Source organism: Panicum virgatum, chromosome 4K (genome assembly GCF_016808335.1).
Source record: "Panicum virgatum strain AP13 chromosome 4K, P.virgatum_v5, whole genome shotgun sequence".
Lineage (NCBI taxonomy): Eukaryota > Viridiplantae > Streptophyta > Magnoliopsida > Poales > Poaceae > Panicum > Panicum virgatum.
Window position 1 is genome coordinate 6,341,117 of NC_053139.1, and position 19,745 is coordinate 6,360,861.

The 19,745-nt window shown below is 42.9% G+C and overlaps 1 long non-coding RNA gene across 1 annotated transcript; it reads left to right on the plus strand.

Moving 5' to 3' along the window:
• The first annotated feature begins 7,931 nt into the window (after positions 1–7,931).
• On the plus strand, positions 7,932–9,592 carry LOC120705018. The gene is made up of 3 exons (XR_005687751.1): positions 7,932–8,188; positions 8,380–8,539; positions 9,407–9,592. It is a non-coding gene; the product is annotated as an uncharacterized LOC120705018 (long non-coding RNA).
• Positions 9,593–19,745: the final 10,153 nt, after the last annotated feature.

The window sequence follows — 19,745 nt, forward strand, 5'->3', positions numbered from 1 at the left end:
CACTAGTTACTTATGAACCGGCTCAAAGAGGTAATGAGAGAACCGGTCGTGTTCGTGGAGACTTGATGGTAAAGCCTATAGCTTCGATCACAAGAGATGTGATGAGGGACTTCATGATCAACAAAGTTTTGCCGGCAATTCGAGCCAAATGGCCAAGAGAGGATGTGGGCAAACTAATCTACATTCAACAAGATAATGCACCTTCCCATATAAAATTGGATGATGCAATTTTTTGTGAGGCTGCAAAGCAAAATGATTTTGATATTCGCCTAATTTGTCAACCACCTAATTCTCCGGATTTTAACAATCTTGATTTGGGATTTTTTTCGAGCTATTCAAGCCATTCAATACAAGAAAAATGCAAAAACAGTTGAAGATCTAATTCCAGTAGTACAAGAGGTAAATTCATCAATTCTCTTCATTTTAACATTCTTGATTTCGGGTTTATACTCACTGAATTTTGTCAACACATGTAGGCATTCATGGAGTACTGTCCACACAAGGCAAACAGAATATTTGTAGCCCTCCAAACTGTTTTGATGGAAGTCATGAAGATTAAAGGATGCAACAAGTACAAAATTCCTCACATGCAAAAGGAAAGATTAGAGAGGGAACAAAGACTGCCCTTGCAGATTTCTTGTGAGCCATCGTTGCTAGCTGAAGCCATAGGTAGTCTAGATGCATGAAACAAATAGAACTCGATTAGTACTAGATGATAAGCAATGGTTGAACAAGAACTTGCTGTCGGGGACTATGAGCAATGTAATCTTACTATTTCCATCTTGTTGTTTCTTCTTTCTTCTACTTGTTCATCTTCCTCCACTCCACTCCACCTTCCTCCCTCTCGCGCTTCACGTCCAGCGCAGCGGCGCAATCGAACTCGTCGATGCTGCGAATAGTAGAACTCATCCAGTAATCAAGGTGGACGAGACCGCAACGAGCGCACGGCCACAACAGCGAGTGCGCACGATTCCATGCTTCGCGATCTTCATGAAGTAGATGACAGCGACCACATATGAACGCGCCCGGCGGCAAGGAGTCCGGCACCGTCATCTCCGCGCCCGGCGGCAAGGAGTCCGGCACTGCCGTCGTCACCGAGTCCGGCGGCAATGAGTCCGGCGCGAGCAACTCCTCCGACTCCGGCGCGACGAGCTCCGGCGCGACGAGCTCCTCCTAGTCCGGCGCGAGCAGCTCCTCCTCCGGCGGCGTGACGAGCTCCTCCGAGTCCGGCGCGACGAACTCCATGAAGAGTAGCAGCTTGGGGCGGGCGTAGAAGCTTGGCTGGTGCGGGCGCCGTAGCAGCTAGCAGGTTGGGGCGCATTTTGACGGGGGCGTAGCAGCTTGGCGCGGACGGACGGGAACCGAGGCGGGGAGGATGGGAACCGAGGCGGCGAGGACGGGAAACGCGCGGCGCGCCAACGACTGCAGTTAAGGAAGGGCAATCCCGTCCAAAATCATCCACGCGTGGGTTAAACGGCTTCCTTTGTGCAATCCTCCCAACGGCCAGAACAGCGTCCTTTGGGAGTATTTAAATTATTCACCTCTGCCATTATAAAAATAATATAAAGTAACCCCCTAATCTTCATGTAAATTACCCACTTATGCCATTATAAAATAATATCTAATTAATAAACCCCTAATTTTTTGTATATATTATCCAATGATATCATTATAAAAAATTAAAATAAACCCCAAATCTGAATTAAAATTTTATTATTATAATAAAATCTTAAAGTGCATCAATATAAAAATCTAAATTACTATTATAAATATTAAAATAAACCCCAAATCTGAATTAAAATTTTATTATTATAATAAAATCTTAAAGTTCATCAATATAAAATTCTAAATTACTATTTTTATCATTATTGGTATATTATTTATGTTAGTATTTATATAAAAATACTAACCATAATGTGTGTGTCAGCATATATTCATGTATAAGAGAATAGATAAGAATACCAATTTTTATGTTTTTCACATAGCTCAAAAAGTGTTCAATTAAATACATATCAAACATATATGGAGGTATGATAAATATGTATCTTTATAATACTGGATTAGAATATTTAATTAGTTAAAAAGAGCGTGAGATAGATAATTATCAGATATCTCTAAGTAGTCCGTGCGGGAGCACGGGTTGATAGAGTAGTGAGCCTAATTAAGCTATGATTCGACACTAAATTGCTACAGTAACTATGCGCTAATGTTGGATTAATTAGGCTCATTAAATTCGTCTCGTAGTTTACAGACGAGTTCTGTAATAAATTTTGTGATTAGTCTATATTTAGTACTTCAAATGTGAAAAGATTCCATTTCAAAAAATTTATACCTCGCAACTAAACGAGGTCTTGGTTCAAATTTGTACTGAATTCCAAGGAATTACATCCTAATTGCTTACCTAATTAGGTTTTCTGAAGAAAACATGCTTACTGCCATAGTGGAGTGCGTGTATCTTTTCTGTTTAAGGGGTCCTTCAATTTTACATAACAAAGTTGAGGTGCAACCACTCGGCGAGAGTAGATATTTTTTACTCTCTATTTGCTCTCCTTTAAACTCTAAAAAGAATTCTCTCCGTATTGAGTTCCATTTTCCATTCTCTATTTTTCCTTCTCCAAATTCCAACTCCTTCTTCAACTCCCCATCTCCACACACACTGATATATGGGTCCCACGCATCATCCCCTTCTTTTACCTTTCTTTCTTGGGTTGCGTTCTCGGACTACAAGGACTACCAGTGATCAAGGGCCATAGCACAGAGCAAGGCGAGGCACACGTGACACACTTGGCGCGGACAGAGGATGCCCGCAGCTCGCCGGAGATGGGAAGAACACAGCGGCGCAGGCTGTCGGTGTGGCCACGGTGGCGCACCGGCGGCGAAGCGCGTTCCTCGCCAAATAAGTTGGGAATGCAGAGAGTTAGCGGAAGCGCCATGATCTGCTCGTCAAGACCAACTCATTTTGGGTATTGGTTGGCCCCATTTTGAGAGTTGGATGGGGGCTCACCGTGCTACTAGGGCACCGCCTTGGCCGGCGGTGAGGGAGACTGCGTCGGCCAATGCGGCTGCCTCCCCCGCGGCGCAGCACCCCCGCTAACTGTATTTCTTTGTATTTCCTGCTATGTTCCCCCAACCCTTTTTTTTTTGTCTCCTCCAGTCCTAGGAAGACAAAAACTTTCAATCTTATCCACTTGTTGTAGACAAAAACACCAAATAAAATAAACATGAAACAAATATGAGCAAGAACTCTCTATTTCATTTACTTGTTATAGACAAAAAAGACATTGCATTTTTACATGGAGAGAGGTACAGCGGTACGGTAGGGGATGTACATTCAAGAATTGAAACCACAGACGAGAACAGCTCCGGCGATCATGAGCGGCCAGGGGCGCACAGAAGGGAAGCACGGCGGCGAGCAGCCACCTACTCGGTGTCACGTCCACGGCGGCGGGGGCACCGTCATGGTCGTCGGCGTGTTCCCCAGCGGCGCCGGCGGCGACCACGGCGACCTGAAGCCCAACAGCCGCCTGTTCAAGGCCTCCCTCCCGCCACGGGAGGCCCCGCCGCTGCCGCTGCCGCTGCCGCTGCCGGGAGGGCGCGATGAGGAGCAGGCTGCCGGGGCGGCGCAAGAGCACACGAGGAAGACGACCACGAACAGCCAAGCTAGGAGCTTGCTCCGATCCATGGCGGCCATCGTCGTGAGACCAAGCCTGCCTGCCGTCTGAGATCGACGACAAACACGGGCGATTGGAACCCGGCCGGGATAATCAAAGCGTCCCAATACCGCCGGCCTTGCCTGCTCTTGTTGTTTAAGTACTTGCCTGCTCGACCCAACCGCCGAGAAGCCGATCTGGAGCTAATCAGTCTGGCTGGCTAGTAGGTGGTGGCCGATCTGGAGCTAATCTTGTTGACGTCTGGATGGTGAAACGTATTGCCACAACCCACAATAATCGCAGCTCGTGTGCGCGCATGTGTGTTTTTTTTTCCGCCCATGGAACGTATTTCATTAAGAAAAAGAAGCGTGCGGTTTTCAGATTGAGGTTCGCTAATGGTATTATTAAAAAAAAGATGTTCACTAATGGTGTTAGATTCATCAGTTGACTTGAGGGCTTAGTTTAATTTGTATCAACTGGATTCTCGGGTGCAGAATAGTTTTCTTTTTCCTTTTTCTGCCTCTGTGATGGCACGTGAGAGTAGTAGTAGTATATATATAACATGGGTGTGGAATGGCCTTACGCTACATCACATGCCACGACAAACTCACGGAAAGCTACGCAGCGTCCGTCGTACTTACTGTAGTTCACATCAGACAAGTGCATGTAATTTATGTAAGACAAGTGATAATTAAATTAGTCAGCGGTGGTCGGATGCTGCGCCTCCCGCGATGGTGGTGTCCGTCTGCAACTCCGTTGAGCGTTGGAGCCTTGGAGGGCGCCGCCGGTGGGGATCGCCTGCTGCAACGGCACCCGGCGTACTGCGGCATGCGCTCCAGTGTCCATACGGGAAAGGAAGCAGGTTCTTGAGCGATGCGATCGATCGATCGATCTTCGATGCCGTTCAGAGAGAGATGTTCAGGGACAAGCAGAGCTAAAGTTGTGTCCAGGAAGGCCTTCAAAAAAAAAAAGTTGTGCATGTCGAAGTATCCGTCACATTGAATGTTCGGACACATGCATAGATCATTAAATGCATTTGAAAAAACTAACTAATTACACAGTCTAACTGATTAGCACAAGATAAATTTTTTAAGCCTAATTAATCTATAATTAAATATTATTTGTCAAGTAACAATAAAATATACTACACTACCAAAACCAACTTTTCACCAACTAAATAGAGCCTAACTCTAGAATTTCTCACCTCAGGGGCGGGGTACAACAGCTAGTTCCCAGTAGCCAGCACCGCCCATGCAACCAGGCAAGGCATCCCATTTTGCAGCCGGCATGTGCAGGCACAGCGGGCCAGTAGGCCACAGAGCGCGGCGGCCAGCACACCAGCAAGGTCCTAAGGCTTTGTTTGGTTGCAGTGTAAAATTTTTAAAATAAAATCTTTTCACATTTAAAATATTAAATATAGATTAATTATAAAACTAATTACAGAACTCATTTGTAAACTACGAGACGAATTTAGTAAGACTAATTAATTCATCATTAACATATAATTACTGTAGCAATTTAATGTCTAATCATGTCTAATTAGACTCATTAGATTCGTCTCGTAATTTACAAACAAACTATGCAATTAGTTTTTTTATTTTACCTAAATTTAATACTTAATGCATGTAAAATTTTCATTCAATGTGATAGTTTTGAAATTTTGAATCTTGCAACTAAATAAGGCTTCTAAGTCCAAGAAGGGCTGCAGCCGGCGGGACTGTCGACCAGCGTCGTCCCGGTCCCGGGTGGCGCGGCGCTGGCCGCGGGCACGGACACGCACGCCGACGTACGGCGGGAAGATGTCGGACACCGTCTCGGAGCGCGATGCGGCGAGGGGAGGTGCGCGGTCAAGGGCGGAGGCGGCGCTGCTGGCTGCTGCGGAGATGACGTTAGCTGTTACATCGCCGGCGGTGCCAAGCGCGACGGCGGGGGAGCACGAGAGCGCGCGCCAGGAGGGGTTGGGGTTAACGGTACTTTATTTACCATCGGATCTGGAGAATTGTCAACCGTTAGATCGGAGCGCTGAGACCAGGATTCGTTGATAGGGTGACGCGGCAGCGTTACTGGCCAGGCGGGCCCCATTTAGTTGAGCCCATGCATCTTTCTTTGAGGCGGTGAATTCGGTCCGTGTTGCTCGTCGTCGACTGCCGCGAGAGCCCCGGAGCCGGATCCTCGGAGAACGAAACGGGACAACATTTTTGATCAATGTACGATCCTTGGAGAAGCAATCAGCTTCACTCTTTTGTAACGAACAGAGGCCGGGAAAACTGAAATTGAATGGCCAGTGCCATCTGCAGTCTGCAGACACGATCAAGGCTACCGATGCATTTCAACAACTAGTGCCTTGCGCGCCAAGGCGCGCGCAATTTATTTATTTGTTTTCGTTTGGCAATATAAGTTTATGTAGAGATTTGTAGTAGATGTATAGACAAATGGATATACATAGATAGAAATATGATATTTGTTTTTAAAGCAAAGTATGCAAAAAATAGTAGCTGAAATCCAACGTCTCAATCTCGCCGTCGAAGGCGGCCGGGAGCGGTCCTGGGGCATCTCCTCACCATGCAATGCGCGGCTATCACGCCCGACCTGCGGCACCGCAGCGTACCGGAGCGAGGCCGGGTCGCCCGCCGGTGACGGCATGAACTCGCCGCACCCATCGAGGGCGTGCCCGGCGGCCCGCCCAAACTCGCCGCGTGGCTCTCCAGCCTAGCTTCACTGCCGTCATTGCAGTAGAGCACACACCCATTCGGAGGCCACCAAAATTACCGGTCGAGAGTTCTAGATTCAGATATTTTGTAGTGACCGAATGGATAGCTGACGCGTGGACCATTCGTGTCTCAAGGCCTCAAAGATAACGATGGCACGGCCAATCACATGCCCTGCCAATTTAGGATCGAATAGTAGGAATCTTTTTTACTGGCGTGGCCAGTCTGCCGTTGCGCCGACCTTCGGGGCATTCACATATAGAAATTAGGGATGTGATTAGATTCAAAAATTTTATCCCAAAAACGTCACATCGAATATTTGAGCACAGGCATGGAATACTAAATAAAATCTATTTACAAAACTTTTTACACGGATAGGTTGTAAATCGCGAGACGAATCTAATGAGCTACTTAATCTATGATCTGCAACAGTGATACTGCAGTAACTGTTCACTAATTATGAGTTAATTATGAATTAAGTATGCTCATTAGATTCGTCTTGTGATTTACAACCCATTCGTGCAAAAGGTTTTGTAAATAGATTTTATTTAGTACTCCCAAATAGCAAGATTCCCTTTCATCCGTAGTCATACAGTGGTACTACAGTAACCGCTCACTAATTATGAGTTAATCATGAATTAAGTATGCTCATTAGGTTTGTCTCGTGATTTACAACCCATCCGTGTAAAAGGTTTTGTAAATAGATTTTATTTAGTACTCCGAAATAGCAAGATTTCCTTTCATCCGTAGCCATACAATGGTACTACAGTAATCGTTTACTAATTATTAGTTAACCATGAATTAAGTATTCTCATTAGATTCGTCTCGTGATTTACAACCCGTCTCGTGATTTGCAACCCATCCGTGCAAAAAGTTTGTAAATTGATTTTATTTAGTACTCCGAAATATCAAAATTCTCTTTCATCCGTAGCCATACAGTGGTACTACAGTAACTGATCACTAATTATGAGTTAATCATGAATTAAGTATGCTTATTAGGTTCGTCTCGTGATTTACAACCCGGCCTGTAAAAGGTTTTGTAAATAGATTCTATTTTGTACTCCGAAATAGCAAGATTCTCTTTCATCCGTAGCCATACAGTGATACTACAATAACCGTTCACTAATTATGAGTTGATCATGAAGTAAGTATGCTCATTAGTTTCGTCTCGTGATTTGCAACCCATCCATACCAAAGGTTTTGTAAATAAATTTTATTTAGTACTCCGAAATAGTAAGATTTCCTTTCATCCGTAGCCATACAATGGTACTACAGTAATCGTTCACTAATGATTCGTCTCGTGATTTACAACTCGTCTCGTGATTTACAACCCATCCGTGCAAAAAGTCTGTAAATAGATTTTATTTAGTACTCCGAAATATCAAAATTCTCTTTCATCCGTAGCCATACAGTGGTACTACAGTAACCGATCACTAATTATGAGTTAATCATGAATTAAGTATGCTTGTTAGGTTCGTCTCGTGATTTACAACCCGGCCTGTAAAAGGTTTTGTAAATAGATTTTATTTAGTACTCCGAAATAGCAAGATTCTCTTTCATTCGTAGTCATACAGTGATACTACAATAACCGTTCACTAATTATGAGTTGATCATGAAGTAAGTATGCTCATTAGTTTCGTATCGTGATTTGTAATCCATCCATACAAAAGGTTTTGTAAATAGATTTTATTTAGTACTCTGAAATAGGAAGATTTCCTTTCATCCGTAACCATCGGATACTACAATAACCGTTCACTAATTATGAGTTGATCATGAAGTAAGTATGCTCATTAGTTTCGTCTCGTGATTTGTAATCCATCCATACAAAAAGTTTTGTAAATAGATTTTATTTAGTACTCTGAAATAGGAAGATTTCCTTTCATCCGTAACCATCGGATCACGATCGGACGGGCGAAATTTTTTTGGCCGACGTGGCTGCCTGAGAGGGCGCGGAGGGTCGGCGCTTTCATACATAGAAAAATTAGTTTCGTATCGTGATTTGTAATCCATCCATACAAAAGGTTTTGTAAATAGATTTTATTTAGTACTCTGAAATAGGAAGATTTCCTTTCATCCGTAACCATCGGATACTACAATAACCGTTCACTAATTATGAGTTGATCATGAAGTAAGTATGCTCATTAGTTTCGTCTCGTGATTTGTAATCCATCCATACAAAAAGTTTTGTAAATAGATTTTATTTAGTACTCCGAAATAGTAAGATTTCCTTTCATCCGTAGCCATACAATGGTACTACAGTAATCGTTCACTAATGATTCGTCTCGTGATTTACAACTCGTCTCGTGATTTACAACCCATCCGTGCAAAAAGTCTGTAAATAGATTTTATTTAGTACTCCGAAATATCAAAATTCTCTTTCATCCGTAGCCATACAGTGGTACTACATTAACCGATCACTAATTATGAGTTAATCATGAATTAAGTATGCTTGTTAGGTTCGTCTCGTGATTTACAACCCGGCCTGTAAAAGGTTTTGTAAATAGATTTTATTTAGTACTCCGAAATAGCAAGATTCCCTTTCATTCGTAGTCATACAGTGATACTACAATAACCGTTCACTAATTATGAGTTGATCATGAAGTAAGTATGCTCATTAGTTTCGTATCGTGATTTGTAATCCATCCATACAAAAGGTTTTGTAAATAGATTTTGATTTGTAATCCATCCATACAAAAGGTTTTGTAAATAGATTTTATTTAGTACTCTGAAATAGGAAGATTTCCTTTCATCCGTAACCATCGGATACTACAATAACCGTTCACTAATTATGAGTTGATCATGAAGTAAGTATGCTCATTAGTTTCGTCTCGTGATTTGTAATCCATCCATACAAAAAGTTTTGTAAATAGATTTTATTTAGTACTCTGAAATAGGAAGATTTCCTTTCATCCGTAACCATCGGATCACGATCGGACGGGCGAAATTTTTTTGGCCGACGTGGCTGCCTGAGAGGGCGCGGAGGGTCGGCGCTTTCATATATAGAAAAATTAGTTTCGTATCGTGATTTGTAATCCATCCATACAAAAGGTTTTGTAAATAGATTTTATTTAGTACTCTGAAATAGGAAGATTTCCTTTCATCCGTAACCATCGGATACTACAATAACCGTTCACTAATTATGAGTTGATCATGAAGTAAGTATGCTCATTAGTTTCGTCTCGTGATTTGTAATCCATCCATACAAAAAGTTTTGTAAATAGATTTTATTTAGTACTCTGAAATAGGAAGATTTCCTTTCATCTGTAACCATCGGATCACGATCGGACGGGCGAAATTTTTTTGGCCGACGTGGCTGCCTGAGAGGGCGCGGAGAGTCGGCGCTTTCATATATAGAAATGGCATGACACGGAGGCGGTGGAAGTACGGAACTGCAAGTCATACTGATTCAGCTTACCAAATACTTTACTAGTAAATGTGAGCATCTCCAACAGATTACTCATCTCTCTTCAATACCAAAAAATTGATGTTTTGATGATAGAAGTGTTCCAGCAGATTAGCAATCAATCCCCATTACCCATAAGTTTTTGGTAAAACCAAAACACACCTCCCTCTCACCTAAATCAAAGGGATTTTCTCTCTACCCTATTCTTGGTGATTGGATTTTGGTAGTCTACTGACAACCATTACCTAAAACACAAAAATAGTTATTGATAATGGAGCGAGTGTATGTTTTCGATATGAGGTATATATGAGTAATCTGTTAGAGATGCTCGATCAAAGGGTGGCCAGTCAGACTTAAAAGATGTGTTTTGTAATCATATAAGTCGATAGTGATTATTCAAGTGCTTTTGAGAAATTGGTTAATGAAAAACGATAAACTCAAAAGGTGATCCCAATAAGAGAGCCGCTCAACTTTTTTCTCTAAAGAAAAAAGAAAAAAATTAGGCTTTGAGCACCAGTGATGCCGATTTATAGTCAATTTTCCATTCTTAAAGGCAACTCCAAGAGCTTAGCTAAATCCATTTGGATAGGTAAAATTGAAAAAATATAGGTGAAAAAGCAATCCAACAGCCTCTCCTTACTCTTTTCTATCTAGCTCGGTATCCCCTCCTCTCCGCTAGCCATCTTTGCCGAGTGCTTGCAACTTGCCATCTCCCTCTTCTCGCACGCCCTCTCGCACTTGCGCTCCCGCGCCCTCGACGTGTGGCGTCGAGAGGAGGGGGGAGTCGACGAACCCATGACAGCGTCGATTAGGATCCGTCGCCCATGGATGTACTGCTGCAAGCCGAGAGTGTACGCCGCCGTCGTGGTGCTCCTCTGCTCGGGCGTCAGAGCGTCGCAGAAGAAGGAGCCGCTGGGGAAGGAGAGGGAGAGCTCGCCGCCCGCGACGCGTCGCGTCGGAGGAGAATCGGCAAATCTGGGACGACGTTGATTGGGCTCTATCCCACCATGGGCATCCTTCCGCGAGCTGAGAGTGTACACTGCAATGATGGTGCTCCTCTGCGCAGGCGTCGCGGAAGGAGGGGCCGTCGGGGAAGGAGAGCTCTGCGGCCAAGTGCCGCGTCTGAGGAGAGTCAAGAAATCTCCAAAAGTGATTTATGAATGGGCTCCACTTGAGCGTCCTTCGGTGTCGAGGGTCTCCTGGTTGCGCCGTGGAAGTAGGGGCGCTGCGCACCGGGCAGGTGAACTTGTGGATCCAGCAGAGCTAAGCTAGACTTATATCTAGGCTATTGGAGTTGCTCTTAGTGCCACTATGCATATCAAGAACCACGAATATAAGAAAAATAAATACTGTGCTCTGTTGACCGGCAGTCATTCCTAGTAATGTGCCGACTGAAATACGGTAGGTATCAAGGTATGACAGGCAGTCAGAAGTGTGCATAGTGAAACTTGCACCAATACTTTGAATTGTCCACGTCCTTCCTCAATACTCCATAATTTGTAGAAGAGAAGTTCATACTTCCCAAGTAAAATTGGGGGCATGGCTATATATTAGGCTTGTAGGCATGAAATTGTTGCTGCCAAGTCATCCCAGAACAGCTTCCAAGTATCAGTAAAATTGGGGGTATGGCTATATATTAGGCTTGAAGACATGCAATTGTTGCTGCCAAGTCATCCCAGAACTGCTTCCAAATACCACTACTTTGTCGTGTGAACACACTCCAGAATCATTTTTTTTTACGGGAACTACGGCTAACCCATTGGGGCAGCCTGAACCATGTCATTAAAAGAGAAGAGTTCGGCGTACAACAAGCAAGAGGATTTACAAGGGGGGAGGTGGAAGAAATACAGTGACAGGCCACTGTAGAAAGCTGCAACTGTTCCATGGTGCCAAACTCGTGTCACATCACATGCAGAAAACGAAGCCATGAACAACAGCACGTCTGGGTGAATAAGACCAGGAACTAAAGCAGGAATCGTCATCAACAGCGAAGTTCTATACTGGCGGACCATTACCCTATGATTGTGCAGAGTGTGTTGTTGGGTACCCGAACCCCGGTTGATTGCGCAGAGGAACCAGTACCCTATGATTTTTGCGGTTGTATTCTGATTTCCGAATAGAGAATGATTTTATTACAAAAAAAAGAATAGAGAATGAGGACTTGCAGTATGTTTCGTGTCTCATTTGGCCCTTCAAGATAGCGCGCTGAGCGTTGGAGGCAACAAAGTTTTGAACATCTGTAAATCCTGTACATTCAGATGCAGACGCCTTCTTCCCCCTTGCATTTCCGATTATATGCAAGACAGCAGAGGATCGTTGATTCCACATTGTTGCTCGTGCTGTCATGGATCAAGAACCTGCACACGAAGTGAGGACTTTTTCAGTGTTCCTCAAGCGTACAGCTAGCCACCAGTCCGCAGGCATGAGTGACCTCCACATTGGCAGCAGGCGACGGACGCAGCGGTCAGCATCGGCATGGACATCCAAGTCTAAGCGGAAGAGATGGACCCTAGACGATATCATCACCTGACGCGGAAGAGCTGCAGCCTGCAGGCGGCGGGGATGTTCGATTGGTCATCGGTGCCGTACCGGGGGTTCCGCTGGCCGCGGGCACGAAGGCGGGAGGATATCAGTGGCCAGCCGCCGCCGTGGAGCACAATGCGGCGAGGTGAGGCGCGAGGGGAAGAGGGCAGGCGGAGCCGAAGGCCGCGGAGACGACACCAGGGGAGGTTCCTGCGACGCTACTCCATTTGCCGTCCAGGCCTGGGGTAGTGCCGCTGGAGGAGGCCTAACAGACAGAGGGAAAACTGGAAAGATCGTCGAGGCTACCGATCACTTTTCTGCAAGTCTTCATTCAGTTTCAGAAATTGGTAGCAGATGCAATCAGACGAACACAATGATAAGTCCGATTGGCACTGGAGATTCGGAATACAACTTGAGAAAGTACAATTTTTCAGAACAGCAAGCCATGAGCCTCAGAACATGATCCGCTGATACTCCAGGACCCTGCTCCGTGAGCAGTCCGGACAAAAGAAGTCAAGCAATTGCATTTTTACACAGCGAGAGGTACAGCGGGTACAGTAGGCATGTGCACCCAAGACTCCGAATCACACACTTGACACGTTCGTACGCAGGAGAGTCACGACACTGCTCCAGCACAGCAGTGACAGTGAATTGAGAAGCGGCCAGGGGGCCGCAGAAGGGAAGAAGCACAGCAGCGAGCAGGCACGAAGTCGGTCTCACGCCCACGGCCCACGGCGGCGGGGGAACGGGCATGGTCGTCGGCCTGTTCCACAGCGGCGCCGGCGGCGACCACGGCGACCTCAAGCCTAAGTACCGCCTGTTCCGGGCCTCCCTCCCCCCACGGGAGGCCTCACCGCTGCCGCTGCCGGGAGGGCGCGAGGAGCAGACTGCCTGGGCGGTGCAAGGGCACACGAGGAAGACGACCACGACCACGAGCAGCCAAGCGAAGAGCCTGCTCCGATCCATGGCGGCCGTCATCGTGATCCTGCCGGCCTGCCGTCTGAGATTGATGAACACGAGCGATAGGAAGTTTGGAACCGGGGATAATAATTAATCGTCCCAATGCCACCAGCCTTGCCAGTTCGTGTTGTTTATGTACTCGCCGATCGGATCGATGATGTGAGTTGTGACGAGGATGCCGAGCTCGAGCGAACTGCCGAGAAGCTGATCTGGAGCTAATCACTAATCAGGCTGGCTGGCTGGCTAGTAGGTGGTAGCCGGTAGTATACTACTCCTGCTGGCTCGACATCTGTGGCTGGTGCAGCGTATTGCCACAATAATTGCAGCTCGTGCGGTGTTCAGATTGAGGTTCGCTAATGGTGTTAGATTCATCAGTTGACCTGAGGCTTTAGTTTAATTTAATTTTTATCAACTGGCATCTCGGGTGCGGGAGGGATCAAATACGAAATGGCACAGGAAGTTCGGAAACCGACAAAGTTGAGGACTTGTTCGAAAAAAAAATCAAGGGGATTTTAGAATGAGTATCAACTAGCTACCAACTGCCTTGGTAAAGTTGGTATTCTTTGGCTTGTTCATGTGCAGGATGCCGATCTATATATCAAAATAGTTTGTTTTTCTATAGAATTTCAGTCCATTCAAACTCATGTGATGGGCCCTGTTTCTTTCAACTTTTTGGAGAATCGATTCTGAGAAGCTGGATTTGCTGAGAATTTGTTGTCTAGAGAATCTGCTGACTGGATAAGCTGGGCGTTTGACAATCCTGATTATTTCTATTAGATTGTTTGTCCTGTGTGTAAAATGACCAATATGCTCCTTTGGGTAAAAGCCAACCGTCTGCTCTGCCTCCTCCCTCCTCACACCTATGATGCCGCGACATGGATGGGGTCACTCTAGGTCGGATGCGCTCCTGGGGAAGCTTGCCGCTGGGGGGTATGCACCGCCGGGAGGATTCACAGCCGAATCTGCGCGAGGGCCGATCCACACTGCATAAGGTCGGATCTGGGCCTCAGTCGGGGAAGGGAAAAGGGGGCGGCGCCATCCGCCCTCCTAACCTCCTCCCCAGTGCGCCAGCCCTCCTCCAGCTCGGGCTTGGCGCGGTGGCGAAGGACATTGTGGGGGTCGAGCTCGGCGCATAGCTCAGGTGGGAGGCGGAGCTCAATACGGCGTTTGAATGGGAGGCGGAGCTCAGCACGGGCCGGGAGGGGGGCTGAGGAGGTTTTTTGGTGCTACTTGGGGCAAGTTGTTTTTTGCCGTCCTAAACGGGGCCATGGGCTATTTAACTGTTAGTCTACGGAAGATGCTCTTTCATAGATGGTGTACTTGGGTACACTATGTAAAATCATAGTCAGTAATATAACGTCTATAATTGCTATTATGAAAGTGGACGAATAGTGTGTAGCATGTCAATTCTAGCTGCCTCCTCCTCCTATTATTATTATTATTATTATTATTATTATTATTATTATTATTATTATTATTATTATTATTATTATTATTATTATTATTATTATTATCCAATGCCCAAATAATGTGCTTGGTATAGTTTTTTGTTTGTTTGTTTGCCTTTGTGATGGCACGTGAGAGTAGTTTTTTTTTTTGCGAAAAGTGAGAGTAGTATCTAACATGGGTAGAATAGCCGTACATCATGTCACATACCGCGACAAATTTGTGGAAAGCCACGTAGCGCCCGTTATCTTGTTCATAACGTACCTAATCTTTATTTTAATACAATAGTGTTAAAAGAAGTCACCACGTTCGTCTAGAGGGTTTAGAAATTCTCACGTTAATCTAAAAAAGAGAAGAATTTGCACCGTTGGATTTTATGAAGATCTAACGGTACAGAGTAATCCTAAGAATCCATATCAACTACAACTCCCTTATTCAGTCTTCATATTATAGAGTAGTCCTAAGAATCCCTATCAACTACAACTCCCTTATTTAGGCTCCATATTAATATGATTCTCTCTTAAATCCAATGACACACCAATGTAAATTCAGCCACCCACCTATATCACGGGAGAGAAAAAAAAAAGATCACGGGAGTCTAAAGCATCTATTTACTTGCCCTCGCTGTCCTACAAAAGTATTAAAATTTAAGTCCCGTGTTTACGTGAAGAAATCATGGAAGCCAATAGACGATCACGGCCATAGAGTCGTGATAATTCTAGACTATCCTTCTGACATTGGAGCCAAGTAACACGTTATCAGGTGACTAGCGACAAAAGCAGCTCCCAACCTCCGTGAGCATGCAGGCATCAGGTGGCCACGCAACACGTGCAGCGTTCCTGCACACAATAACAGATGCAGCTGAGATGGAGCGCGTGATAGTTTTGCAATAGTCATCTATGTTGTACTCCCTCCGTTCCAAACTATAAGACATTCCAACAATCTTGGAGAGTCAAATTTTTTTATATTTAACCAAATTTATATAATAGAATAATGACATTAATTATATAAACTAAGTACTATTAGATTCTTTATTAGTTATATTTTCATAGTACATCAATTTGATATCATAAATCTTTATATTTCTCTCTATAATCTTGATCAAACTTGAGATTGCTTTGACTTTCAAAGATTCTCGAGATGTCTTATAATTTGGAATGGAGGGAGTAGTGATATGAGGTAGCAACACTAATGACATATGAAGATCCAACTATCTCCAAGAAGAATCAACATTTAAAACGCCATGGAGCTACCATTGTAATGAAGAAGATGCACATGATCAATAGTAGTAGCTTTTTGACAATATCTACCATTGTGATGAAGAAGATGCACATGATCAATAGTAGTAGCTTTTTGACAATATAAATGAATCTGCATTATTCTTTTGGGATCATTACATTAAGTTGATACGACAGTTTTGAAAAAAAAAAACCGGACCTACCTCTGCATATCACCGACCCAAAATAAAATATATACTATCTATTATATTGATTAATTAAAGAGTGTTTAAAAAAGCTGCCATATTCTTCGAAAGATTCTACAAAATTCTCATGTTAATCTAAAATAGAGAGAAATTTACATTATTGGATTTTATAAAGATCTAGCCATCTAAACTAACCCATAGAGTTCATATCAAATACAATTAATAATTAAAAAGTTCTTACCGAATATGATTAGTAACTGGCTAAATTTAGAATTTGAAAATAAAAAAAATCATCAAAGAGTACATGACAAATACAATTAGAATACCTAAATTCAAAATAAAAAAGAAAAAAAAATAGACAGTGATAAAACAGTACATATTGAATATGATTAGTTAACGGTCTAGATTAACTCAAGAGTCCATATCAAATACGATTAATAAATAGCTAAGTTTAGAACTAAAAAATAAAAAAATAGAATATGGTAAAAATGTCCATACCAAGAAAAATTAGTAAATAGATAAATTTAGAATTAGAAAATAAGGAAACTCAAGAATCCATATCAAATACAATTAATAAATAGCTAATTTTGTAATAAAAAATTAAGAAAGTTAGAATATGACCAAAAAGTCCATGCCAAATACGATTAGTAAATAGATAAATTTGATCCGCGTTTAATAAAAACTCCATAAAAATAAAGATTAGACAACACTTAATTGTAGCAAAGCATAATTATATGATAGGAGAAGCATAACCGGTAGACTCAGTCGTAACCTCGGCAGACTATGATAAGAAATCAACTAAGAGTGGACTGAATGCATTATGTCATTTTTTAATAAAACAAATAAATTTATAATATATATTTTAGAAGTTGTAGTCTTACAAAAAGACGCCCCTAAAGAGGAGCCTATTACAAACTAGGTTCAAATGGCTAGACACATGGAAACACCTCCACGCATCATAGAAGTGCGACCTCACAAGAATCCACGTGCAAGCTGCAAAACACCATCATCACTTCCATGAAGCTCGCCGGCGAAACCCACCAGAGGCACAGGCATCCAAAGGGGCCCATAATGATGCTTGAAGCAAGTGTGGAGAAGCCTGCTAGGAGGCTGGAAGAGGAACAAGATCCTATTGTTGAAGAACAACACCTCCAACCCAAGGATGCAAATGAAAGTGGCGCCAGCGAGTAGAAAAGTGGACTCCTCAAATTCGGGGAAGGCTTGCAACACAACAAAGGCTCTAGGGGGTTCTAGAGATATAAAAGCTCAAAGCTGCTTCAATAGAAAAGGTGGCGGGGAAATAGCTAAAGTAAACTAGAATCACAATGAAAATCAGCAAGCAAAGACCGCACAAATTCACTCTTGCGAAAAACACAAGCAAATTCACTACACGAGTAAGCAGATCTACCATGACTCTAACCAAAATTAAAACTTAAACAAGCAGATTCAAGTAGAAACCTTGAAGCAAGAGAAAGGAGGGTGAAAAGAGGAAGGAGGAAGTGGAGGAGCCAAACCACGTGACAGAGAAAATGGAGAAAGGGGAGAGATTTGGTCGGGCGGACCGGCGGAGCAAAAGGAAGAAAAAGAGGGAGGGAAGGAACCTTTATTCGGGTTTGACCTGCAGCTACCATAATGGAGATGGCGATGAGGACTGCGATGGCACCAGCAATAGCTGCAACAGCAGGGAGTGGCGGCGCAGCCGCCGAGCATCCATCTGAGTACAACAAGTCATAGATAATATACCATAATATATAGAGAATAAGGGGACTGGCTCGCCTCCCTCTCACCACCGGCGAGACACCAAAGGAGAAGAGGATGGGGCCGGAAGTGACGGGATCTCGATGAGCTACAGTAGAAGGGTATTGAAGAACATAAGAATGGGAGAAGCTTCGTACACAAGGGTTGCAAGCCTGCACTATGCTATTTTGATAGGCATTGCATAAGGCATTATTATCTGCAAATGGATGGTGGTTTAATTATGAGAAAAATTTGGAATCCTACAATATCTATATTTTTTATGAAAATGCATATAAATATATCAATCTATATGAACTAACCAAATGATCTATGAGAAAATATTTTGGTTGATTAGATCTTGAAATCAGAAACATATGAACTACAAATAGATCTATTGGTCGAGCGAAGTTAGAGTATACAACATTTGATAAAATTTGAGCATGCGGATGAGATCTTCATTGAGTACAACAAATAAATACAAATAAGTTTTAAATATTAAGAGGGTTTAGAAATTACCACATAGTTGAAAAAAATAAAATAATAAATAGCGCTAATGTTTATGATGATTTAATGGCCTTGATTATCCTGTGAGGTTACACTAGCCTTAATTTACCTTAATCTCTAGCCTTGATTTACCTTAGTAATATAATTTTAATGGCCTAGGAATTTACTTGCTCTTGAAACAACGAAGCAAAATTTACTTTTCGAATTAAAAAAATACCAAATATTAGTAGAGAAACTAGATACCCGCGCTATTTGCGCGGGCCACCTTGCTAGTTTTTATGAGACGAGTGGTAAGTCATAGTAGCATGTGTATGGTCAACGGTAGCATGTGTATGGTCAACGGTGGACTTTTTTGCTAGCTGGATGATGATGATGCACTGCTAATGTCGGTTCGTAATATAAAAATAGAAATCATATTATTTTTTAGCGAAAAACATCATAAAAATATCTTACTTGAAAAAAATGTTTAAAAGATGCACCAATAATCCGCGTACATCTCGACATGTGGTGTCAGACTGTCAGTGTCTCCTCCTACTACTACCTCAACTGCAATCAGGCTGGTCGGAGCAGTTCAATTCTCAAGAGAATTAAGAAAATTGACGAGTTTCAAATAAAGGCCTGAACAAACAGAAAGTGTAGGACTTGGCTTGAGAGGGAGCGTTAACTAGGGATGAAAACGGTTGGAAACGATCGGTAAAAAGCTCTATCACTTTTATTTTCATATTTTTTCATCGAAAATGAAAACGATACGACATTATCAGAAATGAAAACGGCATCGGTATTCCGATAATTTCGGAAACGATAATATACAATCGAGAACACATCGATAACGATCGAAACCCATAGAAACAATATTTTGAAAAATGATAAATATATCAAATCATAGAGCAAAATTCTAACCATATGACTTGACACATTTCGTGCACAAATACTGATTGTTAAAATGTCAATCCAAGTATCCATCCATCCATGACATGTATCTCATTTTATAGTACTAAAAATTTGGACAATAATCCCACCATCCAAGAAACTATTTATAGTCCTATGAATTCAGGCTGCTTAGTTGTGATTTAGGGTTCGGACAAATGAGTCATGACTCTCTAAAAATATAGATAGCAGGAGTGCCGGCATTGTATGTGAATACGGTATTTCTATCGGTAAAATTCGGTAGAATACCTCGAAAATACGATAGTTCTCGAAAACGATCGGAGAATGCTCAAATCACTTTCGTTTTCACTTTCATATTATTTTATCATTTTCATTTTCATTTTCTCGATAATTATTTTCATTTTTGCTTAGCCTTAAAAGTCGATAAAATCACGAAAACGATTCTCGAATTGGAAATTACCATTTTTGATTTCATCCCTAGCGTTAACTGGGTAATTAATTAT